This window comes from Lepidochelys kempii, chromosome 2 (assembly GCF_965140265.1).
Source record: "Lepidochelys kempii isolate rLepKem1 chromosome 2, rLepKem1.hap2, whole genome shotgun sequence".
Lineage (NCBI taxonomy): Eukaryota > Metazoa > Chordata > Testudines > Cheloniidae > Lepidochelys > Lepidochelys kempii.
This window is the reverse complement of record NC_133257.1, coordinates 8,148,590-8,173,864: the sequence shown is the minus strand read 5'-3', so window position 1 is coordinate 8,173,864 and position 25,275 is coordinate 8,148,590.

Genomic DNA, 25,275 nt, shown 5'->3' with positions numbered 1-25,275 from the left:
GTCCAACCCCCTGCTCAAAGCAGGACCAATCCCCAATTAAATCATCCCAGCCACGGCTTTGTCAAGCCTGACCTTAAAAACTTCTAAGGAAGGAGATTCTACCACCTCCCTAGGTAACGCATTCCAGTGTTTCAACACCCTTCTAGTGAAAAAGTTTTTCCTAATATCCAACCTAAACCTCCCTCACTGCAACTTGAGACCATTACTCCTTGTCCTGTCATCTTCCACCACTGAGAATAGTCTAGAACCATCCTCTTTGGAACCACCTTTCAGGTAGTTAAAAGCAGCTATCAAATCCCCCCTCATTCTTCTCTTCCGCAGACTAAACAATCCCAGTTCCCTCAGCCTCTCCTCATAAGTCATGTGTCCCAGACCCCTAATCATTTTTGTTGCCCTTTGCTGGACTCTCTCCAATTTATCCACATCCTTCTTGTAGTGTGGGGCCCAAAACTGGACACAGTACTCCAGATGAGGCCTCACCAATGTCGAATAGAGGGGGACGATCACGTCCCTCGATCTCCTGGCAATGCCCCTACTTATACATCCCAAAATGCCATTGGCCTTCTTGGCAAAAAGGGCACACTGTTGACTCATATCCAGCTTCTCGTCCACTGTCACCCCTAGGTCCTTTTCTGCAGAACTGCTGCCGAGCCATTCGGTCCCTAGTCTGCAGCTGTGCATTGGATTCTTCCGTCCTAAGTGCAGGACTCTGCACTTGACCTTGTTGAACCTCATCAGATTTCTTTTGGCCCAATCCTCCAATTTGTTTAGGTCCCTCTGTATCCTATCCCTACCTGCCACCGTATCTACCTCTCTTCCCAGTTTAGTATCATCCGCACATTTGCTGAGAGTGCAATCCACACCATCCTCCAGATCATTTATGAAGATATTGAACAAAACCGGCCCCAGGACTGACCCTTGGGGCACTCCACTTGATACCGGCTGCCAACTAGACATGGAGCCATTGATCACTACCCGTTGAGTAAGACAATCTAGCCAACTTTCTACCCACCTTATAGTGCATTCATCCAACCCATACTTCTTTAACTTGCTGACAAGAATACTGTGGGAGACCGTGTCAAAAGCTTTACTAAAGCCAAGGAACAACACGTCCACCGCTTTCCCCTCATCCACAGAGCCAGTTACCTCATCTTAGAAGGCAATTAGATTAGTCAGGCATGACCTTCCCTTGGTGAATCCATGCTGACTGTTCCTCATCACTTTCCTCTCGTGTAAGTGCTTCAGGATAGATTCCTTGAGGACCTGCTCCATGATTTTTCCGGGGACTGAGGTGAGGCTGACTGGCCTGTAGTTCCCTGGATCCTCCTTCTTCCCTTTTTTAAAGATGGGCACTACATTAGCCTTTTTCCAGTCATCCGGGACTTCCCCTGTTCGCCACGAGTTTTCAAAGATAATGGCCAATGGCTCTGCAATCACAGCTTCCAATTCCTTTAGCATTCTCGGATGCAACGCATCCGGCCCCATGGACTTGTGCATGTCCAGCTTTTCTAAATAGTCCCGTACCACCTCTTTCTCCACAGAGGGCTGGCCACCTACTCCCCATGCTGTGTTGCCAAGCGCAGCAGTCTGGGAGCTGACCTTTTTCGTGAAGTTAGAGGCAAAGAAAGCATTGAGTACATTAGCTTTTTACACATCCTCTGTCACTAGGTTGCCTCCCTCATTCAGTAAGGGACCACACTTTCCTTGGCTTTCTTCTTGTTGCCAACATACCTGAAGAAACCCTTCTTGTTACTCTCAACATCTCTTGCTAGCTGCAACTCCAGGTGTGATTTGGCCCTCCTGATTTCATTCCTACATGCCCGAGCAATATTTTTATACTCTTCCCTGGTCATTTGTCCAATCTTCCACTTCTTGTAAGCTTCTTTTTTATGTTTAAGATCCGCAAGGATTTCACCGTTAAGCCAAGCTGGTCGCCTGCCATATTTACTATTCTTTCTACACATCGGGATGGTTTGTCTCTGTAACCTCAATAGGGATTCCTTGAAATACAGCCAGCTCTCCTGGACTCCTTTCCCCTTCATGTTATTCCCCTACCCATCAGTTCCTTGAGGGAGTCAAAGTCTGCTTTCCTGAAGTCCAGGCTCCGTATTCTGCTGCTCTCCTTTCTTCCCTGTGTCAGGATCCTGAACTCAACCAACTCATGGTCACTGCCTCCCAGATTCCCATCCACTTTTGCTTCCCCTACTAATTCTTCCTGGTTTGTGAGCAACAGATCAAGAAAAGCTCCCCCTCTAGTTGGCTCCTCTAGCACTTGCACCAGGAAATTGTCCCCTACAGTTTCCAAAAAACTTCCTGGATTATCTGTGCACCGCTGTATTGCTCTCCCAGCAGATATCAGGATGATTAAAGTCGCTCATGAGAACCAGGGCCTGCGATCTAGTAGCTTCTGCAAGTTGCCGGAAGAAAACCTCATCCACCTCATCCCCCTGGTCCGGGGGTCTATAGCAGACTCCCACCACTACATCACTCTTGTTGCTCACACTTCTAAACTTAATCCAGAGACACTCAGGTTTTTCTGCAGTTTCATACCGGAGCTCTGAGCAGTCATACTGCTCTCTTACATACAGTGCTACTCCCCCACCTTTTCTGCCCTGCCTGTCCTTCCTGAACAGTTTATAACTATCCATGACAGTACTCCAGTCATGTGAGTTATCCCACCAAATCTCTGTTATTCCAATCACGTCATAATTCCTTGACAACACCAGGACCTCCAGTTCTCCCTGCTTGTTTCCAAGGCTTTGTGCATTTGTATATAGGCACTTGAGATAACCTGCTGATCGCCCCTCATTCTGAGTATGAGGTAGGAGCCCTCCCCTCACAGATGTGAGCCTGAGTCAAATTTGGAGAGCGTAAGTGGAAGTGATGTAGAGCACAGGGACAGGGCAGGAGCCTCGAGGGTTGAAGTAGGAGCGGGAGGGCAGAAGATGGTGGAGGTAGGGGCAAGTGAGGGGACATGGGCAGGAACAGGGCCAGGAACAAATGCCATAGGGCAAGAGAATGGCCAGGAAAGTCTATACCAAGTAGGGAATACTCTGTCCTCTCCGGAATTTGGAGTCAAATCTATTATTCCGGAGTCTTTACATTCCTTGGCTGTCATCAAACAGCTGTGAAACCCAATGGCAAAGTAGGTCTCGGTCCACATAGAAGATAACAGCCTTCTACTGTCATCAGCTTCTCTTTTCATTCAAGTAGTAGCAGGCTGTATTAGGGATATAAAGATCCCAGTCCTGCTGGTGACCCATGTGGGGGAATCAATATGGTACCTCAGGATGGAATTTTTGTTTTATCAATTTTTTAGTTAAGAAACCAGAGGTCGCTTGGATGTAATTTCCTACGTGTAAAAAATGCCAGGTTTGCAAAGTAAGCACTCAAAAGGTGGGAAATCCCTGAATTAAGGCTGGCTGTACAACCTTAATTTGTCCTCTTTGTGTGCATGTGTTATGGTATTGCCTTTAATTACATGATCCCATATTATTGATTCCATGAGACCCCCGCCTCATTCATGCCCATATCGGCAGCAAGCCCTTCCCCTTCTGTTCTGACTCAGCTGGGCTTCTGTCCATTCCCTGCCCAGGTACACAGGGAGTGGGAAGGGAGTAATGGCCTGAGAGGGTCTGCTCTCCCTCCTGCCACAGCTGCATACAAACCTCGCCATGGATGTGTGGGCAAGTCACAAGCTTGACCTTAACCTGCAAGCTCCTCAGGTAGGGGACTCTGTCTTTATCTCTGTTACGAAGCACAATCCTATTATCCCCCTCTCCGGTATTCGGGTACCCCTGCTTCCTAGGCACTTTGTTAGTGATCAGCTCCATTACTTGAAACCAGTGGTTCTCAATCTATTTACCATGGTGGGCCACATCCACACACTATCTCTACCAGCTGTATGGGCCTGAGGATGTCCCATGAGCCACGGCTGTGTGCTGCTTGTGGCACAAGGGGCTTATGGGCCATGGGTTGAGATCCGCTGCTGTAAAGTGTCATCCCATACTGTGCTCCTTCATGAAAGTCCAGTGCTGCTCCTACCTAGGCAGTGTGCAAACTACTACATCATATTTCACTAGGGGGCGGTGAAGCACTGGACTGGGTTCCCTAGGCAGGCGGTGGAATCTCCATCCTTGGAGGCTTTTAAGGCCCGGCCTGACAAAGCCCTGACTGGGATGATTTAGTTGGGGATTGGTCCTGCTTTGAGCAGGGGGTTGGACTAGATGACCTCCTGAGGTCCCTTCCAACCCTGATATTCTGTGATTCTAAGGGCCACGACACGTTGACCTATACAATCCCGGCCAGTGCGGTTCCAGCCAGAGTCGGTTCCATGTTGTTGCTTTGCTCTGCTGGTGCACCCCGTCCCACAGGAAACGAAAGGCTGTAAAGCAAGGGCTGGGAATGATGCCATCTCCCATAAAATAGAGACCCGCTACTTCATCCAGAGTGCATCTGAAATGAAACTATTGGCCTTTCTGGATAGACAGTATATTTTCTTTCCCCCCAATTGCCACAAGCAGACTCACTGAGATAATGACCCCGGCCTTGGATAGCCACATTATTCACTCTGAACAGTAGCAGGCGATGCCATTTCAGGGTGCTATCTGCACTGCTCCAGTGCCCTAAATTACCTAGCAAACATAGATGGATGTCCGAAGATTCTTCAGAGTAAATTGATTCTCGGAGGTTTTAGTGTGTGTGTGTGTTTATTTTCCCTCCCTAGTGATCATTGAAGAACACTTTTCCATAATAGCACAATTCACTAGCTGCCCGATAGGAAGCAAAGATGTATATCTGATAAGAGATGAATGCAGTGCAAAGTGAAAAGCTTTTTTCTAATTTATGCCATCCAGGCTGGCAAAAGCATTTGGGGATATAGCACAGAGTCACTCCTTCGTTCCCTGCATACCATGTGATGGGAGGGTGCCTCACCCATACTGACTCCCAACATGTAATGGTGATATCTCGTGCTTTATCTAGTGAACACACAGCGAGAGCTCCACTGTGGCTTTGCACTGCCCCAGGACCAGACCTGGAAGTACATGGTGATTCACAGTGGAGTCTTGCTCCCAGGCAGAAGTAACCCTTGACAGCTCTGTACCTGATGCAGATCAATTCCCCTGGCACACAGGCTCAGCTGTGTTGCCCTGCGTGCCCACCTGTATGGGGTGCGGGAATAGCTGTACTGTGCAGGACTCACAAATGAGCTGGTCGGTAGCACTTAACTCTTCACTAACTGACTGTAGAAAATCAGGTGCTCTGAAGTCCTAACTCACAGTTGGCTTGATCCTACAGGAGCAGGGGTGGGATGTTGAACATACACGTTCAGCATTAAAACTCAGGAACAGATTACAGGAACTTCAGTCTGCATTAATGAACCCTGCTGAGTAGCCACCGAGTATCCCTGCCTCAAAGTGAAGTGTCATGGAGCATATGGCCTCTTCAGGCAGGCCTCCAGTCCCATATTACCCTGGCCTGAATAGCACTTGTAGTCTGAAAGGACACGTAGGAACTGTACGTTACCAGAAGGCATGCTGGAAAAGAGGACAGACAATATAAACCACTGTACCCAAGAGGAGAATGGTGGCAGTGGTCATATTCTCATCATAGCAGGTAAGAGGCCCACTAGAAAGAGTGAGTTCTGAGGGATAAACATGTAAATAATATCCCTGATGGCAGGATCAGGGCCACACCTGGGGCTATGTCACATCAGACACACCCATTCCCCACTCTTGCCCTATCCCTTTTCTACCTTGTGTGCTTGGGAGTAAGACTGTGGGCAAGAAGGAGGGGGCCTAAGATGTGGAGGATTATGCTTACTCAGAGCCCATGAGTAGCCTCCACTCATGTTTGTGCTGGGACACAAGACACTCTTGCCATTCGCAGCTCTCGCGAGAGGGATTTGCAGGATCTCTCTGTTGGTTTATCCCTTGATCACATGTCTAAGACCACTGCGTCCAAGAATCGCCAGAGAACCTACCACACGGAAGTACCCCAACGCTGTGACTCTGAAGTGCTGCCGATGATTTAACAAGGGGTTCCCATCCTAACATCCCCCCACCCTTCATCCTGTGATATAACCCACATTGCAGAGTGATGCTGAGGCTTCCAGAGGGGAGAGGGATAGCTGGAAATCGATCCATGCATTTTCCCTTTTAAAAAAGGCAACAAAACTTAGCAAACGTTGACATGTGGGACACCTGGCCTAAAGGGGTGTCAGGAATTCAGCCGCTCGTATGCTCCTCCCCAACCCTATAGCATCTACACCTTAAAAAAAATAAATAGATGTCTCCTCACAACCTTGGGAAGTATCATTATTTGATGTCCATCTTACAGCTTGGGAACGGAGGCACAGACAGATTGTGACCTGCTCGGGCTCACTCAAGAAATCCATCACAAAACCAGGAACTAGACTCAGATCCTTCATCCCTTAACTACAACCGCGCCGTTCCTCATGGCAGTGAGGGACTTCATCAGACCAACCTTTCCTACCAGTCGGTGACAGATTTGAACACAGATCTCCAGTACGCACGCTGCGCTGGCAGTTTGCCAGTAAACTAAAGATCTATGAATACAAATCTGCCCAGTTTAAAAAAAAAAAAAACAGCAACCTGTATGCAAAAAATGGCACCATTTCCTGGTACAGCACTTGTAATTTCCAGCCATTCGGCCAGATTTCTCACTCTGCTGACTCACAGCAATTATCTCCTGCAGGAATTGTGAACTGCCCAGGCTGTTGGGGATTTAGTTTTACTTTTCTATCTCAGTGGACTCTTCACCCCATTTATTGGGTTTGTCTCCTTTTGATCCGTTCTAATAATAATGAGGATGGGAATGAAAACACTGTGGATCCTTTTGTTATCAGAATCCCCTCTTATCTGAGTGTGCCACGGTCAGTGATGTGGCTGTGCATCCTGACAGGCTTTGGAACAGCCCCGTGCATTTATCCATAACCCTGGGCATCCAGCTAAATCCCCTGGCTCCTGTTTGAGTCAGATAAACAGCCTCGGCCTGTATTCATTTATTTTAAAGACAAGGCTTGTTGTTTGAGTGCACCAGCAGAGAAAGCTTCTAGTTCAGCTTTGTTCTTCTCACCCTGCAATTAGAGGAAGAGGGCAGCCACACGGCAGGTTTTAAGACATCGCAGGCTGCATTTCGGTGGTATTTTTGGATATAGATAGCAGGGGCCGAAAGAAAGGGGAGAGAGGGAGAATGAGCAATGCTATCCTTTTAAAAGGATCTAAATGTATTGCAAAGATCAGTGAAGCATGTGTGTGCACCACTGCTCTCTAGTGGATGAAATCAGAACCGCTTCATTAGCCTGCCACTGCTAATGGCTGTTCTCTTCTCTCCGAGACCCGGCTCAGTTGTCAGGGGTTGTGAGCCAAAGTCCATTAAAATTAGTGGAAAGATTCCCGTTGACTTCAGTGGACTTTGCATCAGGCCCTTGGACTAAAATCAAGGTTCTTAGCCTACCTGACACCAGCCTAATGGCAGCCATGAAATCATAGGTGGCCAGAGATTTGTTGCTGCTTAATAACTTAATAACACTAACAATAATAATAGCTTGTCCCAATCTAGCCCATAGAGCTGCTCAGAAAACAGAATTTCCATTCCACAGGAAATGCCAACTTTTCAAAATGTGTTTTCATTCAGAATCAGAATAAAAAGGTAAAACGTCCTATGGAATGAACATTTCTTAAAAATGCATTTTGGAGTTATTAAATCATGTTGTTTTCACCACGTCAGAACATACTGCAATATTACATAATATATGAAATATCACATGTCAATATTATATAATAAAATGAATATTTAAAGGAGTATAAAAGCCAAAAGAGTTTAATCAAAATGATAGTGGCAGAACTAAATGTGTTCACTTGATTGAAATGGAACATTCCAACATTATCGTAACAAAAAGAGAAATATGAAATGGTTCATTTTGACTTCTTCCCATGAAAACTGAAATATCAACACATTCCTACAAACTGTGTAGATTCTGATGAAACTGCACTTTCTAATGGGAAGCCGTTCAACAGAAAATGTTTCCAGCAGGTCTTCTAGTCGTTTTCATCCAAGACTCTCTCACAGCACTGCCCCATGGGGGCTAATTAAAGTTGACCTCAGCTAAGACAGAGAGAAGTTAATAAGGACAACTAGCCCTTCGTCTATGCTGCCTGCCGTTTGGCCCATGTGGGCCTGAATAGCAGTGCGCACTTCGGTGGATGCTGCAGCTGTGAACTGAGAGGTTCCTAGTTCTCTTTAATGGAGTCCTGTTTGCAGAGAACAATGTGAACATGGACTAGGAACCTTTTAGCTGGCATCCGCAGCATCCACACAAGGGAGTCACAGTGCAGCACTTTGGTGCGTGCTATTCTTCACACTTCTGTAGTCCGAATTGCGGGGCCAGGTACACGAGTCCTAACTTTGCCAAGCTGGATTCCCAGTTCTTCTTGTCCAGTCAGACTGGGGCCAGCAGCAATTACTGTGTGTGGTCTACATTACAGAGTCAGGTCAATGTAAGCTGCCTTAATCCTCTAAGGGAGGGATAGCTCAGTGGTTTGAGCATTGGCCTGCTAAACCCAGGGTTGTGAGCTCAATCCTTGAGGGGGCTATTTAGAGATCTGGGGCAAAAATAAGGGATGGTACTTGGTCCTACAGGGGACTAGACTCAATGACCTTTCAAGGTCCCTTCTGTCTCTATGAGATAGGTATATCTCCATAGTATTACACTAAAATGTAGCTCCCACCGACAAAACACGCCCACTTCACAGACTTAATAATTCCACCTCCATGAGAGGCATAGCACTTAGGTCGATGTAGTTAGGTCAATGCAGTGTCAGTGTGAACACTTCATGGCTTACATCAACTGTTGCTGTCTTTCAGAAGCCATCCCACAATGCCCCCTGCTGACAGTTAAGTCGGTGCAAGCTCTCTCAGTGAGGACACCAAGGAGCATTGTGTGGACATGCAAACGCGATGTAATTACTGCAGTGGCTGCATGTCAATGTAACGTACATGTACTTAATTTTGTAGTGTAGATTTGCCCTAAAACACCAACAGGTGTTTTTATCTAATCTCTTCCCCACCCGTATTATTTCTTTGTATTACTGTAATGCCTAGGAGCCCCACTCAGGGATTAGGACTCCACTGTGTTAGGTGCTCTAAAAACACAGAACAAAAAGACAGTCCCTGTCCACAATGTAACTTGAATGAAAGCCTCCATCTTCTTGTCTGTTCTTAGCCTCAAATACAAAGCGTCTTGTCTCCCTCCCTCACAGGGAGGGTGACTTATGCAGAATAGTACATAAGCTTACAGATAAAGGCCAAACGTAGCTATTTAGGAAGCAAGGGTACATTTAAGTCTATAGCAGGCACTCAGATAGCAGAGTGATGGATGCAAGAGAAGACCCTAGAGAGGGAGATGACAAGAACGTTCCAGCGCAAACGACTCTTCCTGGAGCAGATTTTTGCCTGTAATTTTCAATGGTATTTTCCCCAATTGTTTTGTTATTTTTGTAACACAGCCCCTTCCAATGACACCAATGTAAGCTTTGTCATTGCTCTATCACAGTTCTGGGTTACCTAGGGAGGTAGTAGAATCTCCTTCCTTAGAGGTTTTTAAGGTCAGGCTTGACAAAGCCCTGGCTGGGATGATTAAACTGGGAATTGGTCCTGCTTCGAGCAGGGGGTTGGACTAGATGACCTTCTGGGGTCCCTTCCAACCCTGATATTCTATGATTCTATGATTCTATGGGTCTGGCCTCGCTCGTGAGTAATTCTTGGGCCAAGGGAATCACAGCCTGTTTGCCGAACCCTCCGGCCTTCCAGACTTGCATGATCCTGAGCGGGGCTGGCATTCTTGGGGAAGTCCTTGTCTGAGCACAGAAAGAAACAAACATTAAAACCACTGTGATTGCTCAGAATGGAGGCGTGTTTATGTATTGGGGACAAATTGTCTATCCCCCTGTCAATGCTGCCATTGATTCACTCAAACAGTAGGGGGGAAGCTTCCCTGGGAAGTTGGTGGCATGGCTGGAGTAAATTACACCTTGGCAAACACCAGCGGCTAGCGGTTTTTATGTGGCTTTTAGCAGCATCCAGAAGTTAGAGTAGTCTGGAGACTGCTCTAATTTATTCTGGGTGCCAGACTGGCTCGTAGGATCAGGAATGTAACCTTTGACCTTCTCCTTGAATTCTGCATGTGTATATGAGACATAATTAAAAGACTTAAACATGTAGCTTGGCTATAGGACATAAGAACTGCCTACAAGAATGTGAAGGGTGCAAACGTTAAGGATAGAGAGGAATTACTTAGGGTGTTGCAAGGAATTAGATGCAAGAATAAGAGTTTGATATTGACAAAGAGAAAATTGAAACTATCAGGAAAAGAGTCCTGACAGTAAGATATATTAGAATGTAGAAACAATCTCCCAAGGGAGATGGTGGAAACCAGATTGCTAGGGACAATTTAAACTAGATCAAACAATGCATTATAAAAGGTAACAAAAGGGAATTATCTTGCACTGGTGGGAATGTAAACTTGATGACTTACCAGATCTTTTTTCCCTTTCTAATTTCACTGAGAGTGGTGTGGAATAACAATACGGGGCTGACATATGTGTGGAAAAAACATGTTATTAAGGGCTATGTTTTCAAACATTGAATAGGTATCTGCACATGCAAAGAAATAACTTCGTGTGCCAAATGAAAACCTGCAAGTTCATGGGCACTTGTACATAAAGAGACCCATTTGCGTCTTACAGTTTCCCTTCTCTCATGTGCAAATGCATCAGCGCTAACTTGATTGTGAGTGAATGTGTAATGCTGACCCTCACTGGCGGGCGAGATCTAACCTGGGACCTCTGAAACTTAGTGTGAGAGCTTCTACTGCATGAGCTAAAAGACACATGGCCTCAGCAGACTCACTCATCTCTAAGGCCACGTCTACTCTACCCGCCGGATCAGCGGGTAGTGATCGATCCCTGATCACTCTGCTATCGACTCCAGAACTCCACCAGGGTGAGAGGCAGAAGCGGAGACGACGGGGGAGCGGCAGCCGTCGATCCCGCGCCACGAGGATGAGAAGTAAGTGGTTCTAAGTCGATCTAAGATACGTCGACTTCAGCTATGCTATTCTCGTAGCTGAAGTTGTGTATTTTAGATCGATCCCCCCCCCCATAGTGTAGACCAGGCCTAAGTGGTGTGGGTGCCACCAGAGGAGGCCAGAGCACCACACCCTGAAGGCATGGGTTATGCTAGTACACACACTATTTTGCAGACAACACATGGTCTGTAGTTGCAAATGTAGACCTTGGAGTTAAGAACGAGTGGAATGAATTGAGCCAGTATGTCAACATTAGAAGTGGTTGGGAAATGTTTTCCATTGCAAAACGGATGATGTGTTTTTGGACAACAGATTCCCAAACATTTAAAAAAAACAATGAGTGTGTTGCAACTGAAAACCAAAAAATGTCAGCTGGTTGGGCAAAAATGCCTGCTGCTACTGAAGAGATAAGGGGAGCGAAGTAATATCTTTTAGTGGACAACTTGTCTCTCTCCCTAATGGAAGTTAGTCCAATGAAAGATATTACCTCATCCACCCTGCCTCTAATACCCTGGGACTGATGTGGCTACAACACCCTGCTGTTACTGACCATCTTCATCCAACCAACCAAATTATTCCAGTTTTTGCTTCCCCCAACCAAAAACTTTTCAATTTCAACAAAAAGCCTGAAAATATTCATCAAAAACTTCTTGCAAAAATTTCCATGTGGACAGAGTCATTTTATGCTGAGAAAACATTTGGAACTAAACAAGTGGACCAGCTCTAGGCAGCATACACTCTGAATTCTTTTGCCTTAAATGAATCTTTCTCTGAACTTAGATAATTTGGTAGGTGTTTGCATGTGATCCATCAATAATTATTGATGAAATCTCATACAAGAAGACACAGAGATCAATTAAAAAGCACACCCCAGAGCAAAAGCAACTGAAATACATAACAGTGTGCTCCTTACTTCTACAGTAATGCTTAATGCTTTTATTTTGTATAGTCCAATAGTAATTGAAATCCTTGTCATCAGGCATCTCTTGACCCTAGTGTGTTAAAGTGCAGTGGAGAAAAACAAACTTTTGTGATCATAATGGCAATTCAGAAATTATTTTTAAAGGAATAAAATGGTACATAAACAGCTCCTTATTTTCAACAATAAATGCAGGAAAAGATAGAAAATAAGATTCCCTGGTAATAACTAGTTCTCTGGATGAGCTAATTGCTTTATGTTGGCTCTCAGACAGTGCCTTCCAGTCTAAGCTGGGTGAATCTCTCATCACCACCTGGAATTTGCAATTACTGCAGCGTGTTCTGTAGCATCCCAGCCCCAGAACGTGATTACGAACCTTGAGAAGCAGCCTCAGCAGTGTGATTATCTTTGTGCTACATAGCCCTGGTCTACACCTGGAGTTGAGGTCGAATTTAGCAGCGTTATCTCAATTTAACCCTGCACCCGTCCACACGACAAAGCCCTTTTTTTTTTACTTAAAGGGGTCTTAAAATCAATTTCCTTACTCCACTCCCGACAAAGGGATTAGCGCTGAAATCGGCCTTGCTGGGTCGAATTTGGGTTAGTGTGGATGCAATTTGACAGTATTGGCCTCCTATCCCAGAGTGCTCCATTGTGACCGCTCTAAACAGCACGCTCAACTCAGATGCACTGGCCAGGTACACAGGAAAAGGCCCTTGAACTTTTGAATCTCATTTCCTGTTTGTCCAGCATGGCAAGCTGCAGGTGAGTGCAGAGCTCATCAGCAGAAGTGACCATGATGGAATACCAGAATCGCAAAAGAGCTCCAGCATGGACCGAACAGGAGGTATGGGATCTGATCGCTGTATGGGGAGAGGAATCCGTGCTATCAGAACTACGTTCCAGTTTTCGAAATGCCAAAACATTTGTCAAAATCTCCCAGGGCATGAAGGACAGAGGCCATAACAGGGACCCGAAGCAGTGCCACGTGAAACTTAAGGAGCTGAGGCAAGCCTACCAGAAAACCAGAGAGGCAAACCGTCGCTCCGGGTCAGAGCCCAAAACATGCCACCTCTATGATGAGCTGCATGCCATTTTAGGGAGTTCAGCCACCACTACCCCACCCATGTTGTTTGACTCCTTCAATGGAGATGGAGGCAACACGGAAGCAGGTTTTGGGGATGAGGAAGATGATGATGATAAGGTTGTACATAGCTCACAGCAAGCAAGCAGAGACACTGGTTTTCCCGACAGCCAGAAACTGTTTCTCACCCTGGATCTGGAGCCAGTAACCCCTGAACCCACCCAAGGCTGCCTCCTGGAACCGCCAGATGGAGAAGGGACCTCTGGTGAGTGTACCTTTTTAAATAGTATACATGGTTTAAAAGCAAGCGTGTTTAATGATTAATTTGCCCTGGCATTCACAGCCAGTACAACTACTGGAAAAGTCTGTTAACATGTCTGGGAATGGAGCAGAAATCCTGCAGGGGCATCTCCATAAAGCTCTCCTGGATGTACTCCCAAAGCCTTTGCAAAAGGTTTCTGGGGAGGGCAGCCTTTTTCCGTCCACCATGGTAGGGCACTTTACCACGCCAGGCCAGTAGCACATAGTCGGGAATCATTGCAGAACAAAGCGTTGCAGCATATGCTTGCTGGCGTTCAAACAACATCCATTCTTTATCTCTCTGCGGTATCCTCAGGAGAGTGATATCATTCATGGTCACCTGGTTGAAATAGGGTGCTTTTCTTAAGGGGACATTCAGAGGTGCCCGTTCCTGCTGGGCTGTTTGCCTGTGGCTGAACAGAAATGTTCCCTGCTGTTAGCCACGTGGTGGTGGGAGGGGGGAGGGCTTAGCCACGTGGTGGGGGGAGGCAAAATGTGACCTTGTAATGATAGCACATGTGCTGTGTATGTAATGTTAACAGCAAGGTTTACTGTGAAAGAGTGTACCCATTGTTCAATAAAATGTGTCTTTTTAAATACCACTGTCCCTTTTTTTTTTCTCCACCAGCTGCATGTGTTTCAAGGATCACAGGATCTTCTCCTTCCCAGAGACTAGCGAAGATTAGAAGGTGAAAAAAACGCACTCACAATGAAATGTTCTCTGACCTCATGCTGTCCTCCCACACTGACAGAGAACAGATGAATGTGTGGAGGCAGACAATGTCAGAGTGCAGGAAAGCACAAAATGAATGCGAGGAGAGGTGGCGGGCTGAAGAGAGTAAGTGGCAGGCTGAAGATGATAGGTGGTGGCAGCGTGATGAGAGGAGGCAGGATTCAATGCTGAGGCAGCTGGAGCACAGACCACCACTACAGCCCCTGTGTAACCAACCGTCCTTTTCCCCAAGTTCCATGGCCTGCTCACCCAGGCGCCCAAGTACGCGGTGGTGGGGCCTCCAGCCACCCAGTCACTCCACCCCAGAGGATTGTCCAAGCAACAGAAGGCTGGCATTGAATAAGTTTTAAACTTTTAAACTTTTAAAGTGCTGTGTGGCCTTGTCCTTCCCTCCTCCACCACCCCTCCTGGGCTTCCTTGGCAGTTATCCCGCTATTTGTGTGATGAATTAATACAGAATGCATGAATGTGAAGCAACAATGACTTTATAGCCTCTGCAAGTGGTGATCAAAGGTGGGGAGGGGAGGGTGGTTAGCTTACAGGGAAGTAGAGTGAACCAAGGGGGATGGGGAGGTTCATCAAGGAGAAACAAACAGAACTTTCACACTGTAGCCTGGCCAGTCATGAAACTGGTTTTCAAAGCTTCTCTGATGTGCACCGCGCCCTCCTGTGCTCTTCTAACCACCCTGGTGTCTGCCTGTGCGTAACTAGAGGCCAGGCAATTTGCCTCAACCTCCCATCCCACCATAAAGGTCTCCCCCTTACTCTCACAGATATTGTGGAGCGCACAGCAAGCAGTAATAAGAATGGGAATATTGGTTTCGCTGAGCTCTAAGCGAGTCAGTAAACTGCGCCAGTGTGCTTTTAAATGTCCAAATGCACATTCTACCATCATTCTGCACTTGCTCAGCCTGTAGCTGAACAGCTCCTGACTACTGTCCAGGCTGCCTGTGTATGGCTTCATGAGCCATGGCATTAAGGGGCAGGCTGGGTCCCCAAAGATAACTATAGGCATTTCAACATCCCCAATGGTTATTTTCTGGTCTGGGACGAAGGTCCCTTCCTGCAGCTTTTGAAACAGACCAGAGTTCCTGAAGATGCAAGAGTCATGTACTTTTCCTGGCCATCCCACATTGATGTTGGTGAAACGTCCTTTATGATTCACCAGTGCTTGCAGCACTATTGAAAAGTACCCCTTGCGGTTTATGTACTCACCGGCTTGGTGCTCCGGTGCCAAGATAGGGATATGGGTTCTGTCTATGGCGCCACTACAGTTAGGGAATCCCATTGCAGCAAAGCCATCCACTATGACCTGCACATTTCCCAGGGTCACTACCCTTGATATCCGCAGATCTTTGATTGCGTTGGCTACTTGCATCACAGCAGCCCCCACAGTAGATTTGCCCACTCCAAATTGATTCCCGACTGACCAGTAGCTGTCTGGCATTGCAAGCTTCCACAGGGCTATTGCCACTTGCTTCTCAACTGTGAGGGCTGCTCTCATCTTGGTATTCATGCGCCTCAGGGCAGGGGAAAGCAAGTCACAAAGTTTCATGAAAGTGCTCTTATGCATGCAGAAGTTTCGCCGCCACTGGGAATTGTCCCAGACCTGCAACACTATGAAATCCCACCAGTCTGTGCTTGTTTCCCGGGCCGAGAATCAGCGTTCCATGCCATGAACCTGCCCCATTAGCACCATGATGCCCACATTGCCAGGGCCCGTGCTTTGAGAGATGTCTGTGTCCATGTCCTCATCACTCTCGTCACCACGCTGACGTCGCCTACTCGCCTGGTTTCGCTTTGCCAGGTTTTGGTGCTGCATATACTGCTGGATAATGCATGTGGTGTTTAATGTGCTCCTAATTGCCAAAGTGATCTGAGTGGGCTCCATGCTTGCCGTAGTATGGTGTCTGCAAAGAAAAAAGGCACGGAACGATTGTCTGCCATTGGTCTGATGGAGGGAAGGGCGACTGACGACATGGCTTACAGGGTTGGCTTACAGGGAATTAAAATCAACAAAGGGGCTGGTGCGAAACGATTGTCTGCCGTTGCTTTCATGGAGGGAGGCAGGAAGGGAGGGCCTGATGACATGTACCCAGAACCACCCGCGACAATGTTTTTGCCCCATCAGGCATTGGGATCTCAACAGAATTCCAATGGGAGGTGGAGACTGCGGGAACTGTAGGGATAGCTACCCACAGTGCAATGCTCCAGAAGTCGACACTAGCCTCGGTACTGTGGAAGCACTCCGCCGAGTTAATGCACTTAATGCACTTAGAGCATTTTGTTTGGGGACACACACAATCGACTATCGAAAAACGATTTCTAAAAAAACTACTTCTATACATACGACCTAATTTCGTAGTGTAGACATAAATTAGTGTGGGTATGTGCTTCCCTTTGGCTCCACGTGGAAGATGGATGTTCCAGACCATTTTCGGACTCAGCTTACTTGGACGACAAAACAGCTGGGCACCGTAATGATAGCCAAGTGTCCAAGTCAACTGCCAGATGCATTAGGGAAAGGATTATAAAAGCTACAATGCATCCCAGGTTTAAGGGCACATGCCCGCCTACTTCCAGGGGAGTCTGGATTCCAATACAGCACTGCGTTATTTTCACTCCACCACTGTTTATGAGTTGTCTGTGCACTAGTTGCCTTCTCCAGAGGATAGCAGGAGACAACTCTTGTTCCAGTGGAGCAGTTTTTAGGGCAAAACTCTCATTTGAATCCTCTCCGGAATTTCCCAGGCTTCCCGTTTGGTACCAGTCTGGAGATAAATAGGTGAAGGCAAATTCAAGGCAAGTTTCCTTCTGCTAATTGCTCTTTGCAGAGGCCATTTATAGCTTGAAAGTAGGTTCTGTTTTATTAGCTTTATCTTCAATGCTTCTGAAAGTCTCTCCAGCCTGATGAGTGGTTTTTCAGAGATGCTTCAACTACTCTCATCTGAGAACTTAATCAGCCTGACGAGAAAAGAGCTGAGATATTTATTGTCAAGGCTGTGAAAAGGAACTGATTGCTGTGGGACATTAATTTTTAAAAACACGGCAGCCCTCAGAAGTTATCCAAGTCGATCTTTACACTCCAATGTGAACGCCAGTCACTTCCATACTTGGCAATGCTAGAGCCTAAGAGTTCAAATCTGGGGACAGGTCCCCACCCCACCTACCACGTGGTAGGCAGAGTACAAACAAATAACACAAGGACAGTCCCTGTCCCCTGGAACCGGCTTTCTAGAATTTGGACAATGTACAGACAAAATGTGCAGTACGGGACAGGGGACAAAATCAGAGTTAAGCTAGATGTGGTCACATAATATAATAGGTATGGTAGTCACTGTAATTATAAGCAGCTAACGGGCCTCATATAGTATCCAGAATGTCAGCTGTCTTGCTGTGCATGTTTTACACGTAGGATATACAAGTAATTCAGCAACAGAGCTGGGAGAAAGCCATTATAATTTTTTTTCTCTCAAATCGATTCTAAACGTTAGCACCAGTTTGTTCTATGTGATTTCACAGCCCCAATTTCCTGCAAAAATATTTAGAAGGCGGGGGGGAAATGTCACATGCGGAGACGTACCAACACCTGAAACACACGTCAGTATCTGAATCTAAGGCCCTAATCCTGCAAAGTCTGACGCAGTTAATCATATGAAGGATCAGGGCCTATGTGTGTAGGTCAAGGCTGCCAGCTAGCATTTAAGTTGAAACACATTTACACCAAACAGTGTGCCTAATATGCAGATGTGTGTATACATAGCTGACATACAAAATGCACATATTTTTACCATCTATTATAGGGGGGGGGGGCAGTGTGGACTAGTGGATAGAACGCTGGCCAGGCACTGAGGAGACCTGGGTCCTATTTCCAGCACTTGCATTGACCTGCTGGGTGACCTTGGGCAAGTCACTTCCCCTCTGTGCCACAGTTTCCCCCTCTGGTAAGCAGGGGAATGATACCAACCTCCTTCGTAAAGTGCTTTGAGATCTACTGATGAAAAGAATTAGTGTAACTCCCATACTTTATACTGCAGCATTTGACTTTGTTTCTCCAGGGTTAGGAGAGAGAAGCAGTGAGGAGGAGACATAGATCTTAATTGGATACTCTGTATCGTTGCACATGACCAGAGAGCAGGGCTGGACAACTCAGACAGAAAGACCCCAAAACTCGTAGAACACGGTGTGGTAGTTACCAGATGTCTCAGTAGCTGTCTGAGGCTGTATGGGAAGTTTTCCTTGCGAGCAATCCACCTGGTAGGTCACCCTCAAGTCACCCTTTGAGAACTGAGGGAGGAAAGGCTATAAATATAGGAATTAATAACAGTCCTTCTGACTCAGCTACTGATCACTGCAGGATCTAGAGATGTGCCTGCTGTGGGGATTGGGTGGGTCCCAATCTCTGTACCATTTTGAATACAGGCTGCAGATTTCTCTTTCACCAGCACTTGAGAGAACCAGTCAGATATTAACGCAAGGGCTGGAGTGTTGCTAGCTATGGAGATCCCCAGCCTGTTTACTTGCTGGCAGGGTTCTCGTGTGTTTGAAAGGACCAAGATACGGCCATCTCTCAAGCTCTGAAGAGTCCTGATGACCCACACTACATACTATGGGGACATGAGAGAGACCGAGACATCATCTCTGAGAGAAGATCAGAAAGGAAATGTGTATTCTATGTGCATATGAAAGCACAGAAAATGTTGAAACCTTCTATTTGAATAACTTTAACAAACAAAGGTGGGGAAGTCTGTAGAAGGAACACCAGCAGTGTTACAGTGTTATAGCTTTTGTTAAAAAGTTATTCATAGCATTCCAAACACTATTTACAATGTTTTCTAGTGCTTTGTGTGCATTAAATGTTTGTTTTACTCAGAAAGTGAATGGTTCCTCCTACAAAATGGTGGGGTGTAAATTAGCTGTTACCACTCAAGAAAGAGATCTTGGAGTCATTGTGGGTAGTTCTCTGAACACATCCACTCGGCATACAGCGGCAGTCAAAACAGCTAACAGAATGTTGGGAACTATTAGGAAAGGGATAGACAATAAGACAGAATATATCATAATGCCACTAGATAAATCTATGGCACACCCACACCTTAAATACTGGGTGCAGATTTGGTTGCTCTCTCTCAGAAAAGACATACTAGAAATGGAAAAGGTACAGAGAAGAGCAACAAAAATTATTAGGGGTATGGAACAGATTCTGTACGAGGGGCAATTAAAAAGACTGGGAATTTTCAGCTTGGAAAAGAGACGACTACGAGGGGATATGATAGAGGTCTATAAAACCTTGACTGGTGTTAGAGGAAGTGAATAAGAACCTTGGTCAAATGGCATATAGGACCCTTAGGCAACCCCCACACTACCAGGTACAAATACCTGTCCCCACCCTCAACGCCACTGGGCTTTGGCACCCCATCCCCGCCTAGCAAATGCAGTTTAGTTGAGGGTGAACCCCTCAATCAAGGCAAGCCAAGCACAGTTCTGCTCCCCTTCATTCACACAACAAGGATAATGACCTTTTATAACCCCTGCCCCCAGTAACAAAGTGACTTGTGAGCCAACACCAGCCAAAAGTGATCATTTGGGCAAAGCAGCCCCATCACACTGAGCACATAGGCAGGCTGGGTGTGTCCATGGAAAGAAGGTCGGCTCCTGCAGCCCTCTTCCCCAGGTCATCACTAGATGTCAGGGGAGAGATCATTCAGTCCCTGCTTACATCATGAAAACATGATGAAAGGGGGCCAGCTCGCAAATGTTCCCTTAGTCAAAATGGCTACCATCTCCTATTATTGTCAATTTTGGCTGCCATTTCCCTGACGTCTATCTGCCCACGGTACGGCAGCTGCCCTTAATAAAAAGTTGACTGCCACCTCCCCGGGTTTTCAGTGAGGATGAAGCCATGTTCACAGCATCATGGCTGCTGCTCTGTGGTTCAAGGGGACTGGACAGAAGATGGGGACTTTGCAGACACCATTGTGAAAGGCTGAGGGGAGAAGGAGGCAGATTTAGGGGGTGCAGAGGAATGCAAGGGGCAGGAGGAAGGCTGTGGGGGGGCTGCAGGGGACCATGGGGACAGGAGGAAGGCTCTGGGAAATGCAGAGGCTTGTGATGGTTGTGGGAGATGGAGGGAATGGATGGCAGAATGGATGCAAGAAGCTCTGCGATTTTTCGGGTCTGGGCACCTGAGCAGAGCTCTGTGTGAGAGCCTTGGGCCTGAGCACACAGACCTGCCTTGCCACTGTGCCTGCCATCAGGTCAGACCTGCCTTGCCACTGTGCCTGCCATCAGGTATGGCCCTAGAGCAGAGAGGATCCTGGGGCAGTGGGGACTCTCAACACTAGTGCTGGTGGATCCCAAGTAGATAAGTCCTAGGGCAGCAGGAGGCACAGAAGTGTAGCTGCTGGGTCAAGACAGTAGTAGAAATGGCTGGCAGATCCCTTAGCTTGTGGGTGAGGAGAGGGTAGGTGGACGCTCCATCTGAGCAGACAGCCCCTAGCAGAGGGGAGTTAAAAAGCCAAACTAAAAACTGTGATTTGATTTTAAAAACCTCATGATTTTGGAGGGTCTGGCTCGTGATTTTTCATCCCTTGAGGTTGGCAATACGGGGCATAGAAAGTGAGGGTGGCCCAATACTGGCCTATAGCTTCCCCACTCAGTAACCAGACAGCTTCTGCTGAAACACTCCCATCCACCCAGCCCCCGACATCACCTAAACACCCGCATCTACCTCCTGACACGCTCACTCCCCAGCTAGCCACAGCTTTCCTCTTTAGCTCTCCACTGCCCACAGCTGCCTCTAGTCCCTGCCCCAGGCAACCCCTACCCCTGCCACTGCTCGGGGCACAGCAGGTATTGAACACAAGCTGAGGTTTAGGACTCCATGCTAATTATTTGCTAATATGTAAAGCAGCCTCTTAAATAATTAGCACACAGTGCCACGCACGGAGCTGCACAGAACTTGACAGCAATGGCTGGGAGGGAATGCCATTCCCTGAGCACAAGGGTTAGTGCGGCGGCTGCACAGACGGAAGGATCCAGGCATCCCTACCCACCTTTGCGTGCCAGAGCTCACAATCCAGGCCTTTTCATTCAGGTGCTGGGTAATTAACCATAATGCTGTAATGACTGGAAATCTGCATTAAAAAATACTGAGACTCCCTAAGGATTGGGAACTGGCTTCAGTCCTCCCTGAATCCTGCTCATCTCTCCGCTGAAAGATGATGGTTCTTTGCCTTTATTACGGGTATTTCTCTTCCACCACTTGCGTGCAGCCTTATCTCTGGCTACGCCACTTTATTGATGCCCCCATTAGCTACTCCTCCTATGGAACGCAATGGCAGTCTGGGTGTTTTTCTTTAAACCTCATTTGTCCTTATGAATTCTTGAAGGCCCATAATAAGAGGAGTTAACAACCAGCTAAAACAAACATTTTTGGACAGGGCTTTTGGAGGTGGCTCCATTTTTCGGCAGTGGTGTTATCAGGTCGAGTGCAGTGGTTTGAATGCTCTATTAATCTTCTTCCCCGCACAAATGAGCTTGCTCACTGGAGTCCTAATTAACACTGAACGAGAGCTATTTGTATTCTTTATGAGCACTAGCTGTTGCATGGTGGATCCTGTTTTGAGGGGGGGAAGAGAGGACTCTATGGTTAATTTTTCTTGATTAAACAAGTACAACTTTACTATGTAAGTGGGAGCTGATGGAGAAGCCTTTCAAACCATTCATCATAGGTAAAAGGAAAGGAACAGCATCCACACCATGCATGCACAGTGGCAAAATGCATAGCCAATGAGGTTGTTTGCAGAGTAAGGCACCATTCGTTGTTTGTGAATGTTTCAAAACAATGAAGAATCTCTACCTCGGTCAGGGCTAAATTTTGTTCACAGTGATAATTCTATGAATGGAGAGCAGGGGTTCTCAAACTTCATTGCACCACGACCCCCTTCTGACAACAAAAATTACTAGATGACCCCAGGAGGGGGGATCAAAGTCTGAGCCCCCGCCAAGCCCCGCCGCCCTGGGCGGTGGGGGGCAAAGCCGAAGCCCAGGAGCTTCAGTCCCAGGCACGGGAACTTTACCTGAGCTGTCCTGGGCTGAAGCCCTCGGGCTTCAGCTTTGGCCCCAGGTGGTGGGGCTCAGAAGACTAAACCAGCCCTGGCAACCCCATTAAAAAGGGGTCGCACCCCACCTTGCAGTTCTGACCCACAGTTTGAGAACCACTGATCTAGGGTAACTCCAACACCACTGCACTGGGCCAGACCCCGAGCAGGTGCAGGTGGTGTAGTTGTAGGGGTTCAACTTGATTTACGTCCACTGAAGACTGGGCTCAGAATCTTAGCAACTCTTACACCCCTGTGTTCCTGCTAAGACCAGCTGGAGCGAACTGAAGCCAGTGTGGGTGCTGGAGTATAATGGAAAGCAAAACTGGCCTGCAGGGTGAGTTTCACCCCTGTGCAGAGGGCCAGCCGGTGTGTGCAGTGGATGAAGTTGAAGTGAACTCGCTGAGCGATGAGGATACAAAGAATTCGGTTAGTTAAGAAATCAGTATTGAAATCAATTTAGGGCCAGATTGTGCCCTGGCCCGACATGGCTAGACAGGGAGATTCCTGCCCGCTGCCATAGGATGCAGGACTCCCCGGGGCACAGCTCCTGGCATTCAGCAGAATGCAAGGACTTCCCCAGAGGGTGCCCTGCTTGGGAGGGGAGGGAAGCAGTAGGCAGAGCCAAGACTCAGCTCTGTTCCCGGCTCCACCCCCAAACCACTTCAAGTAGAGCTGACTGGATTTGTCAGTGGGGAGTATGGGGCATTCCATAAAGTACGGTCACAAATGACCCTCTCCCCCGCCTCCCCTCACCGTGCTACAGGAGAAATTACACCTCTCCGTGTCACAAGGCAAGTGCAATGGCTCCCACTGCTCACCAGGGGACGGTGCACAGTCTGGGTCTTCAAAACACAGTCTAGCCCTTCATTTCCATACAGAAGACAAATGGCTTGTGAGTTCTGGCTGCCAGGATGGAATTGCACTGTGTGCAGCCTTCCTCTGTTAGAACTGAGTGATACATAAATATTATCCCCCCTTTTCACCTTGAGTCCGATTCAACAGGCATTGAAGTCAATGGACAGGCTCCTCTTGACGTCACTGGGAGCAGGTCAGACCCTCACGGCACAGCAACCGAGGCACACACTGCATGAGGGAGAGCTGCTGAAGATACAGTGCGTCTTCACGGCAAGAAACCTCCATGGCAGCAGCCTCAGTGATGCAGTGTAGATGTTTCTGCTCAGGCTGGAGCTGTGAGTCTCAGAGCCCAGGCTCCAGCCCCAGCAGGGACGTCTACACTGCTATTTTTAGCCTCGTGGTGCAAGCCCAAAGCAGATGGTTCAGACTCGGAGACTCGCTGCTGCAAGATTTTTTTGTGTAGGTTTTGGGTTTTTTGTACTCTGAATGATCTTGTAATGCACTAGGGTCAGAGTTAAGGGTGTGTGTGAGACCTTAACTTCAGTATTTCCTGACTTTTGAGGAAAACTTAGCTTTGTGACATTAATGTTGTCTTAATATAGTTTAAGATTCTTTAGGGCCTGATCCTGAGCTGGTGTAAGTCAGTGTGGCTCCATTGAAGTCATTGGTCTTGGAGTTGTGAGCAATAATATATCCCATGCTAGTAGGGGGAGTCCTTACCCTCTCCTACATCCCTGGGCAGTCTTATAGGAGTGGGGAACAATTAGGCCCTAAATACTTTAATTTGGTTAAGTAAGAAAAAAAGAAGTATGAAGTCAATGGAGCTACATCAATTTACACTGCCCCAACATATGGCCCCTATCCATCGTATTCCAGTTTCCCCATCTGTAAAATGGAGTTTACTATTATTTATGTATTTGTATTATGGTAGCAAGTAGGAGCCAACCAAAACCACAACCTCATTGGGTTAGGTATTATACACACAAACACACATACACACACTCACAGGAGATAGGCCATGCTTCAAAGATCATACAATCTAAATAGACAAGACAGGCTAAGGGAAATAATATAACATGCAAGCTGAGTGAAAAGATAATGCTTACTTGCAGTGCTGTTGAAAATTATTTGATGTAATGGTTTGGGGTCAGAAAATGCCAAGTTTACAAAATCAACACATTATCCCAGTAACGTATCTATTTTGTTGACATTTTTTATGTGACATTATAGAAATGTTTTTAGTAAAATCAGATTATTTTGTGCATAATATAAAAATCAAAACATTTTGACTTTTACATGACAAAGTGTAAACTAATATAATATTAACGTCAGAATGAAATAGAAAAGTTCCGAATATTTCATGTTGCTAAAAGTTCTGACGTTTCTGCTTTTCATCCCAATTCCGAATGAAAAGAAATTTCAGAATTTTTCATGGGACAGGAATTCCATTTTTTCACCAGTTCGACTTACTTACCTACCTCTCAGGTATTGCAAGAGTTAATCCATGCTTCTAAATCAATATATAAGCATTGTTATAGTAGAAGTTACTTCTCCGCCTGTAAAGATTGACTAATATTTTTCTTTCATTCAAAAAAGTGGGAATAGAGGCAAAGTCTGCTTAGTTACACTATTTGTCCAATTATCTGTCCATCTGTGTTCTCTGTTATTCAGGTAGCTGAAGTAGTGTAATTTAGGTCAATGTACGCCCGTAGTGAAGACAAGCCCTTAGTCTTACATCCCAGTGTAACCACACTGAAATCCCTTGAACTGAACTGAAACCAGTGGATCTGAATGGATGTAACTGAGAGCAGAATTTGTCCCTATGCATTTTGTGTATTATAATATTAAACCATCTAATATTATGCACATGAGAATATAGCTATATGGACAAGGAATTCAAAACAGGTACCAAGAACAACAATTTATCAGCCTATTATCTATGACTTACAAGGCGCGCACATTATTATTTATGTCTGAGCTAGCCTAAAGAATAATTTTATAAGCAATTTATTGTATACAGGGAGGAACAGTGCCCTGAGACAGCTGGAAGGGATGACAAGGATTGTAATATATAAATAATACAATCTATAAAGATGAAATATTTAGAAGGATTGAAGAATGCAATAAAGATCCAGAAATAGCCAAATTATTCAGCAAAAGAAGGGAGTT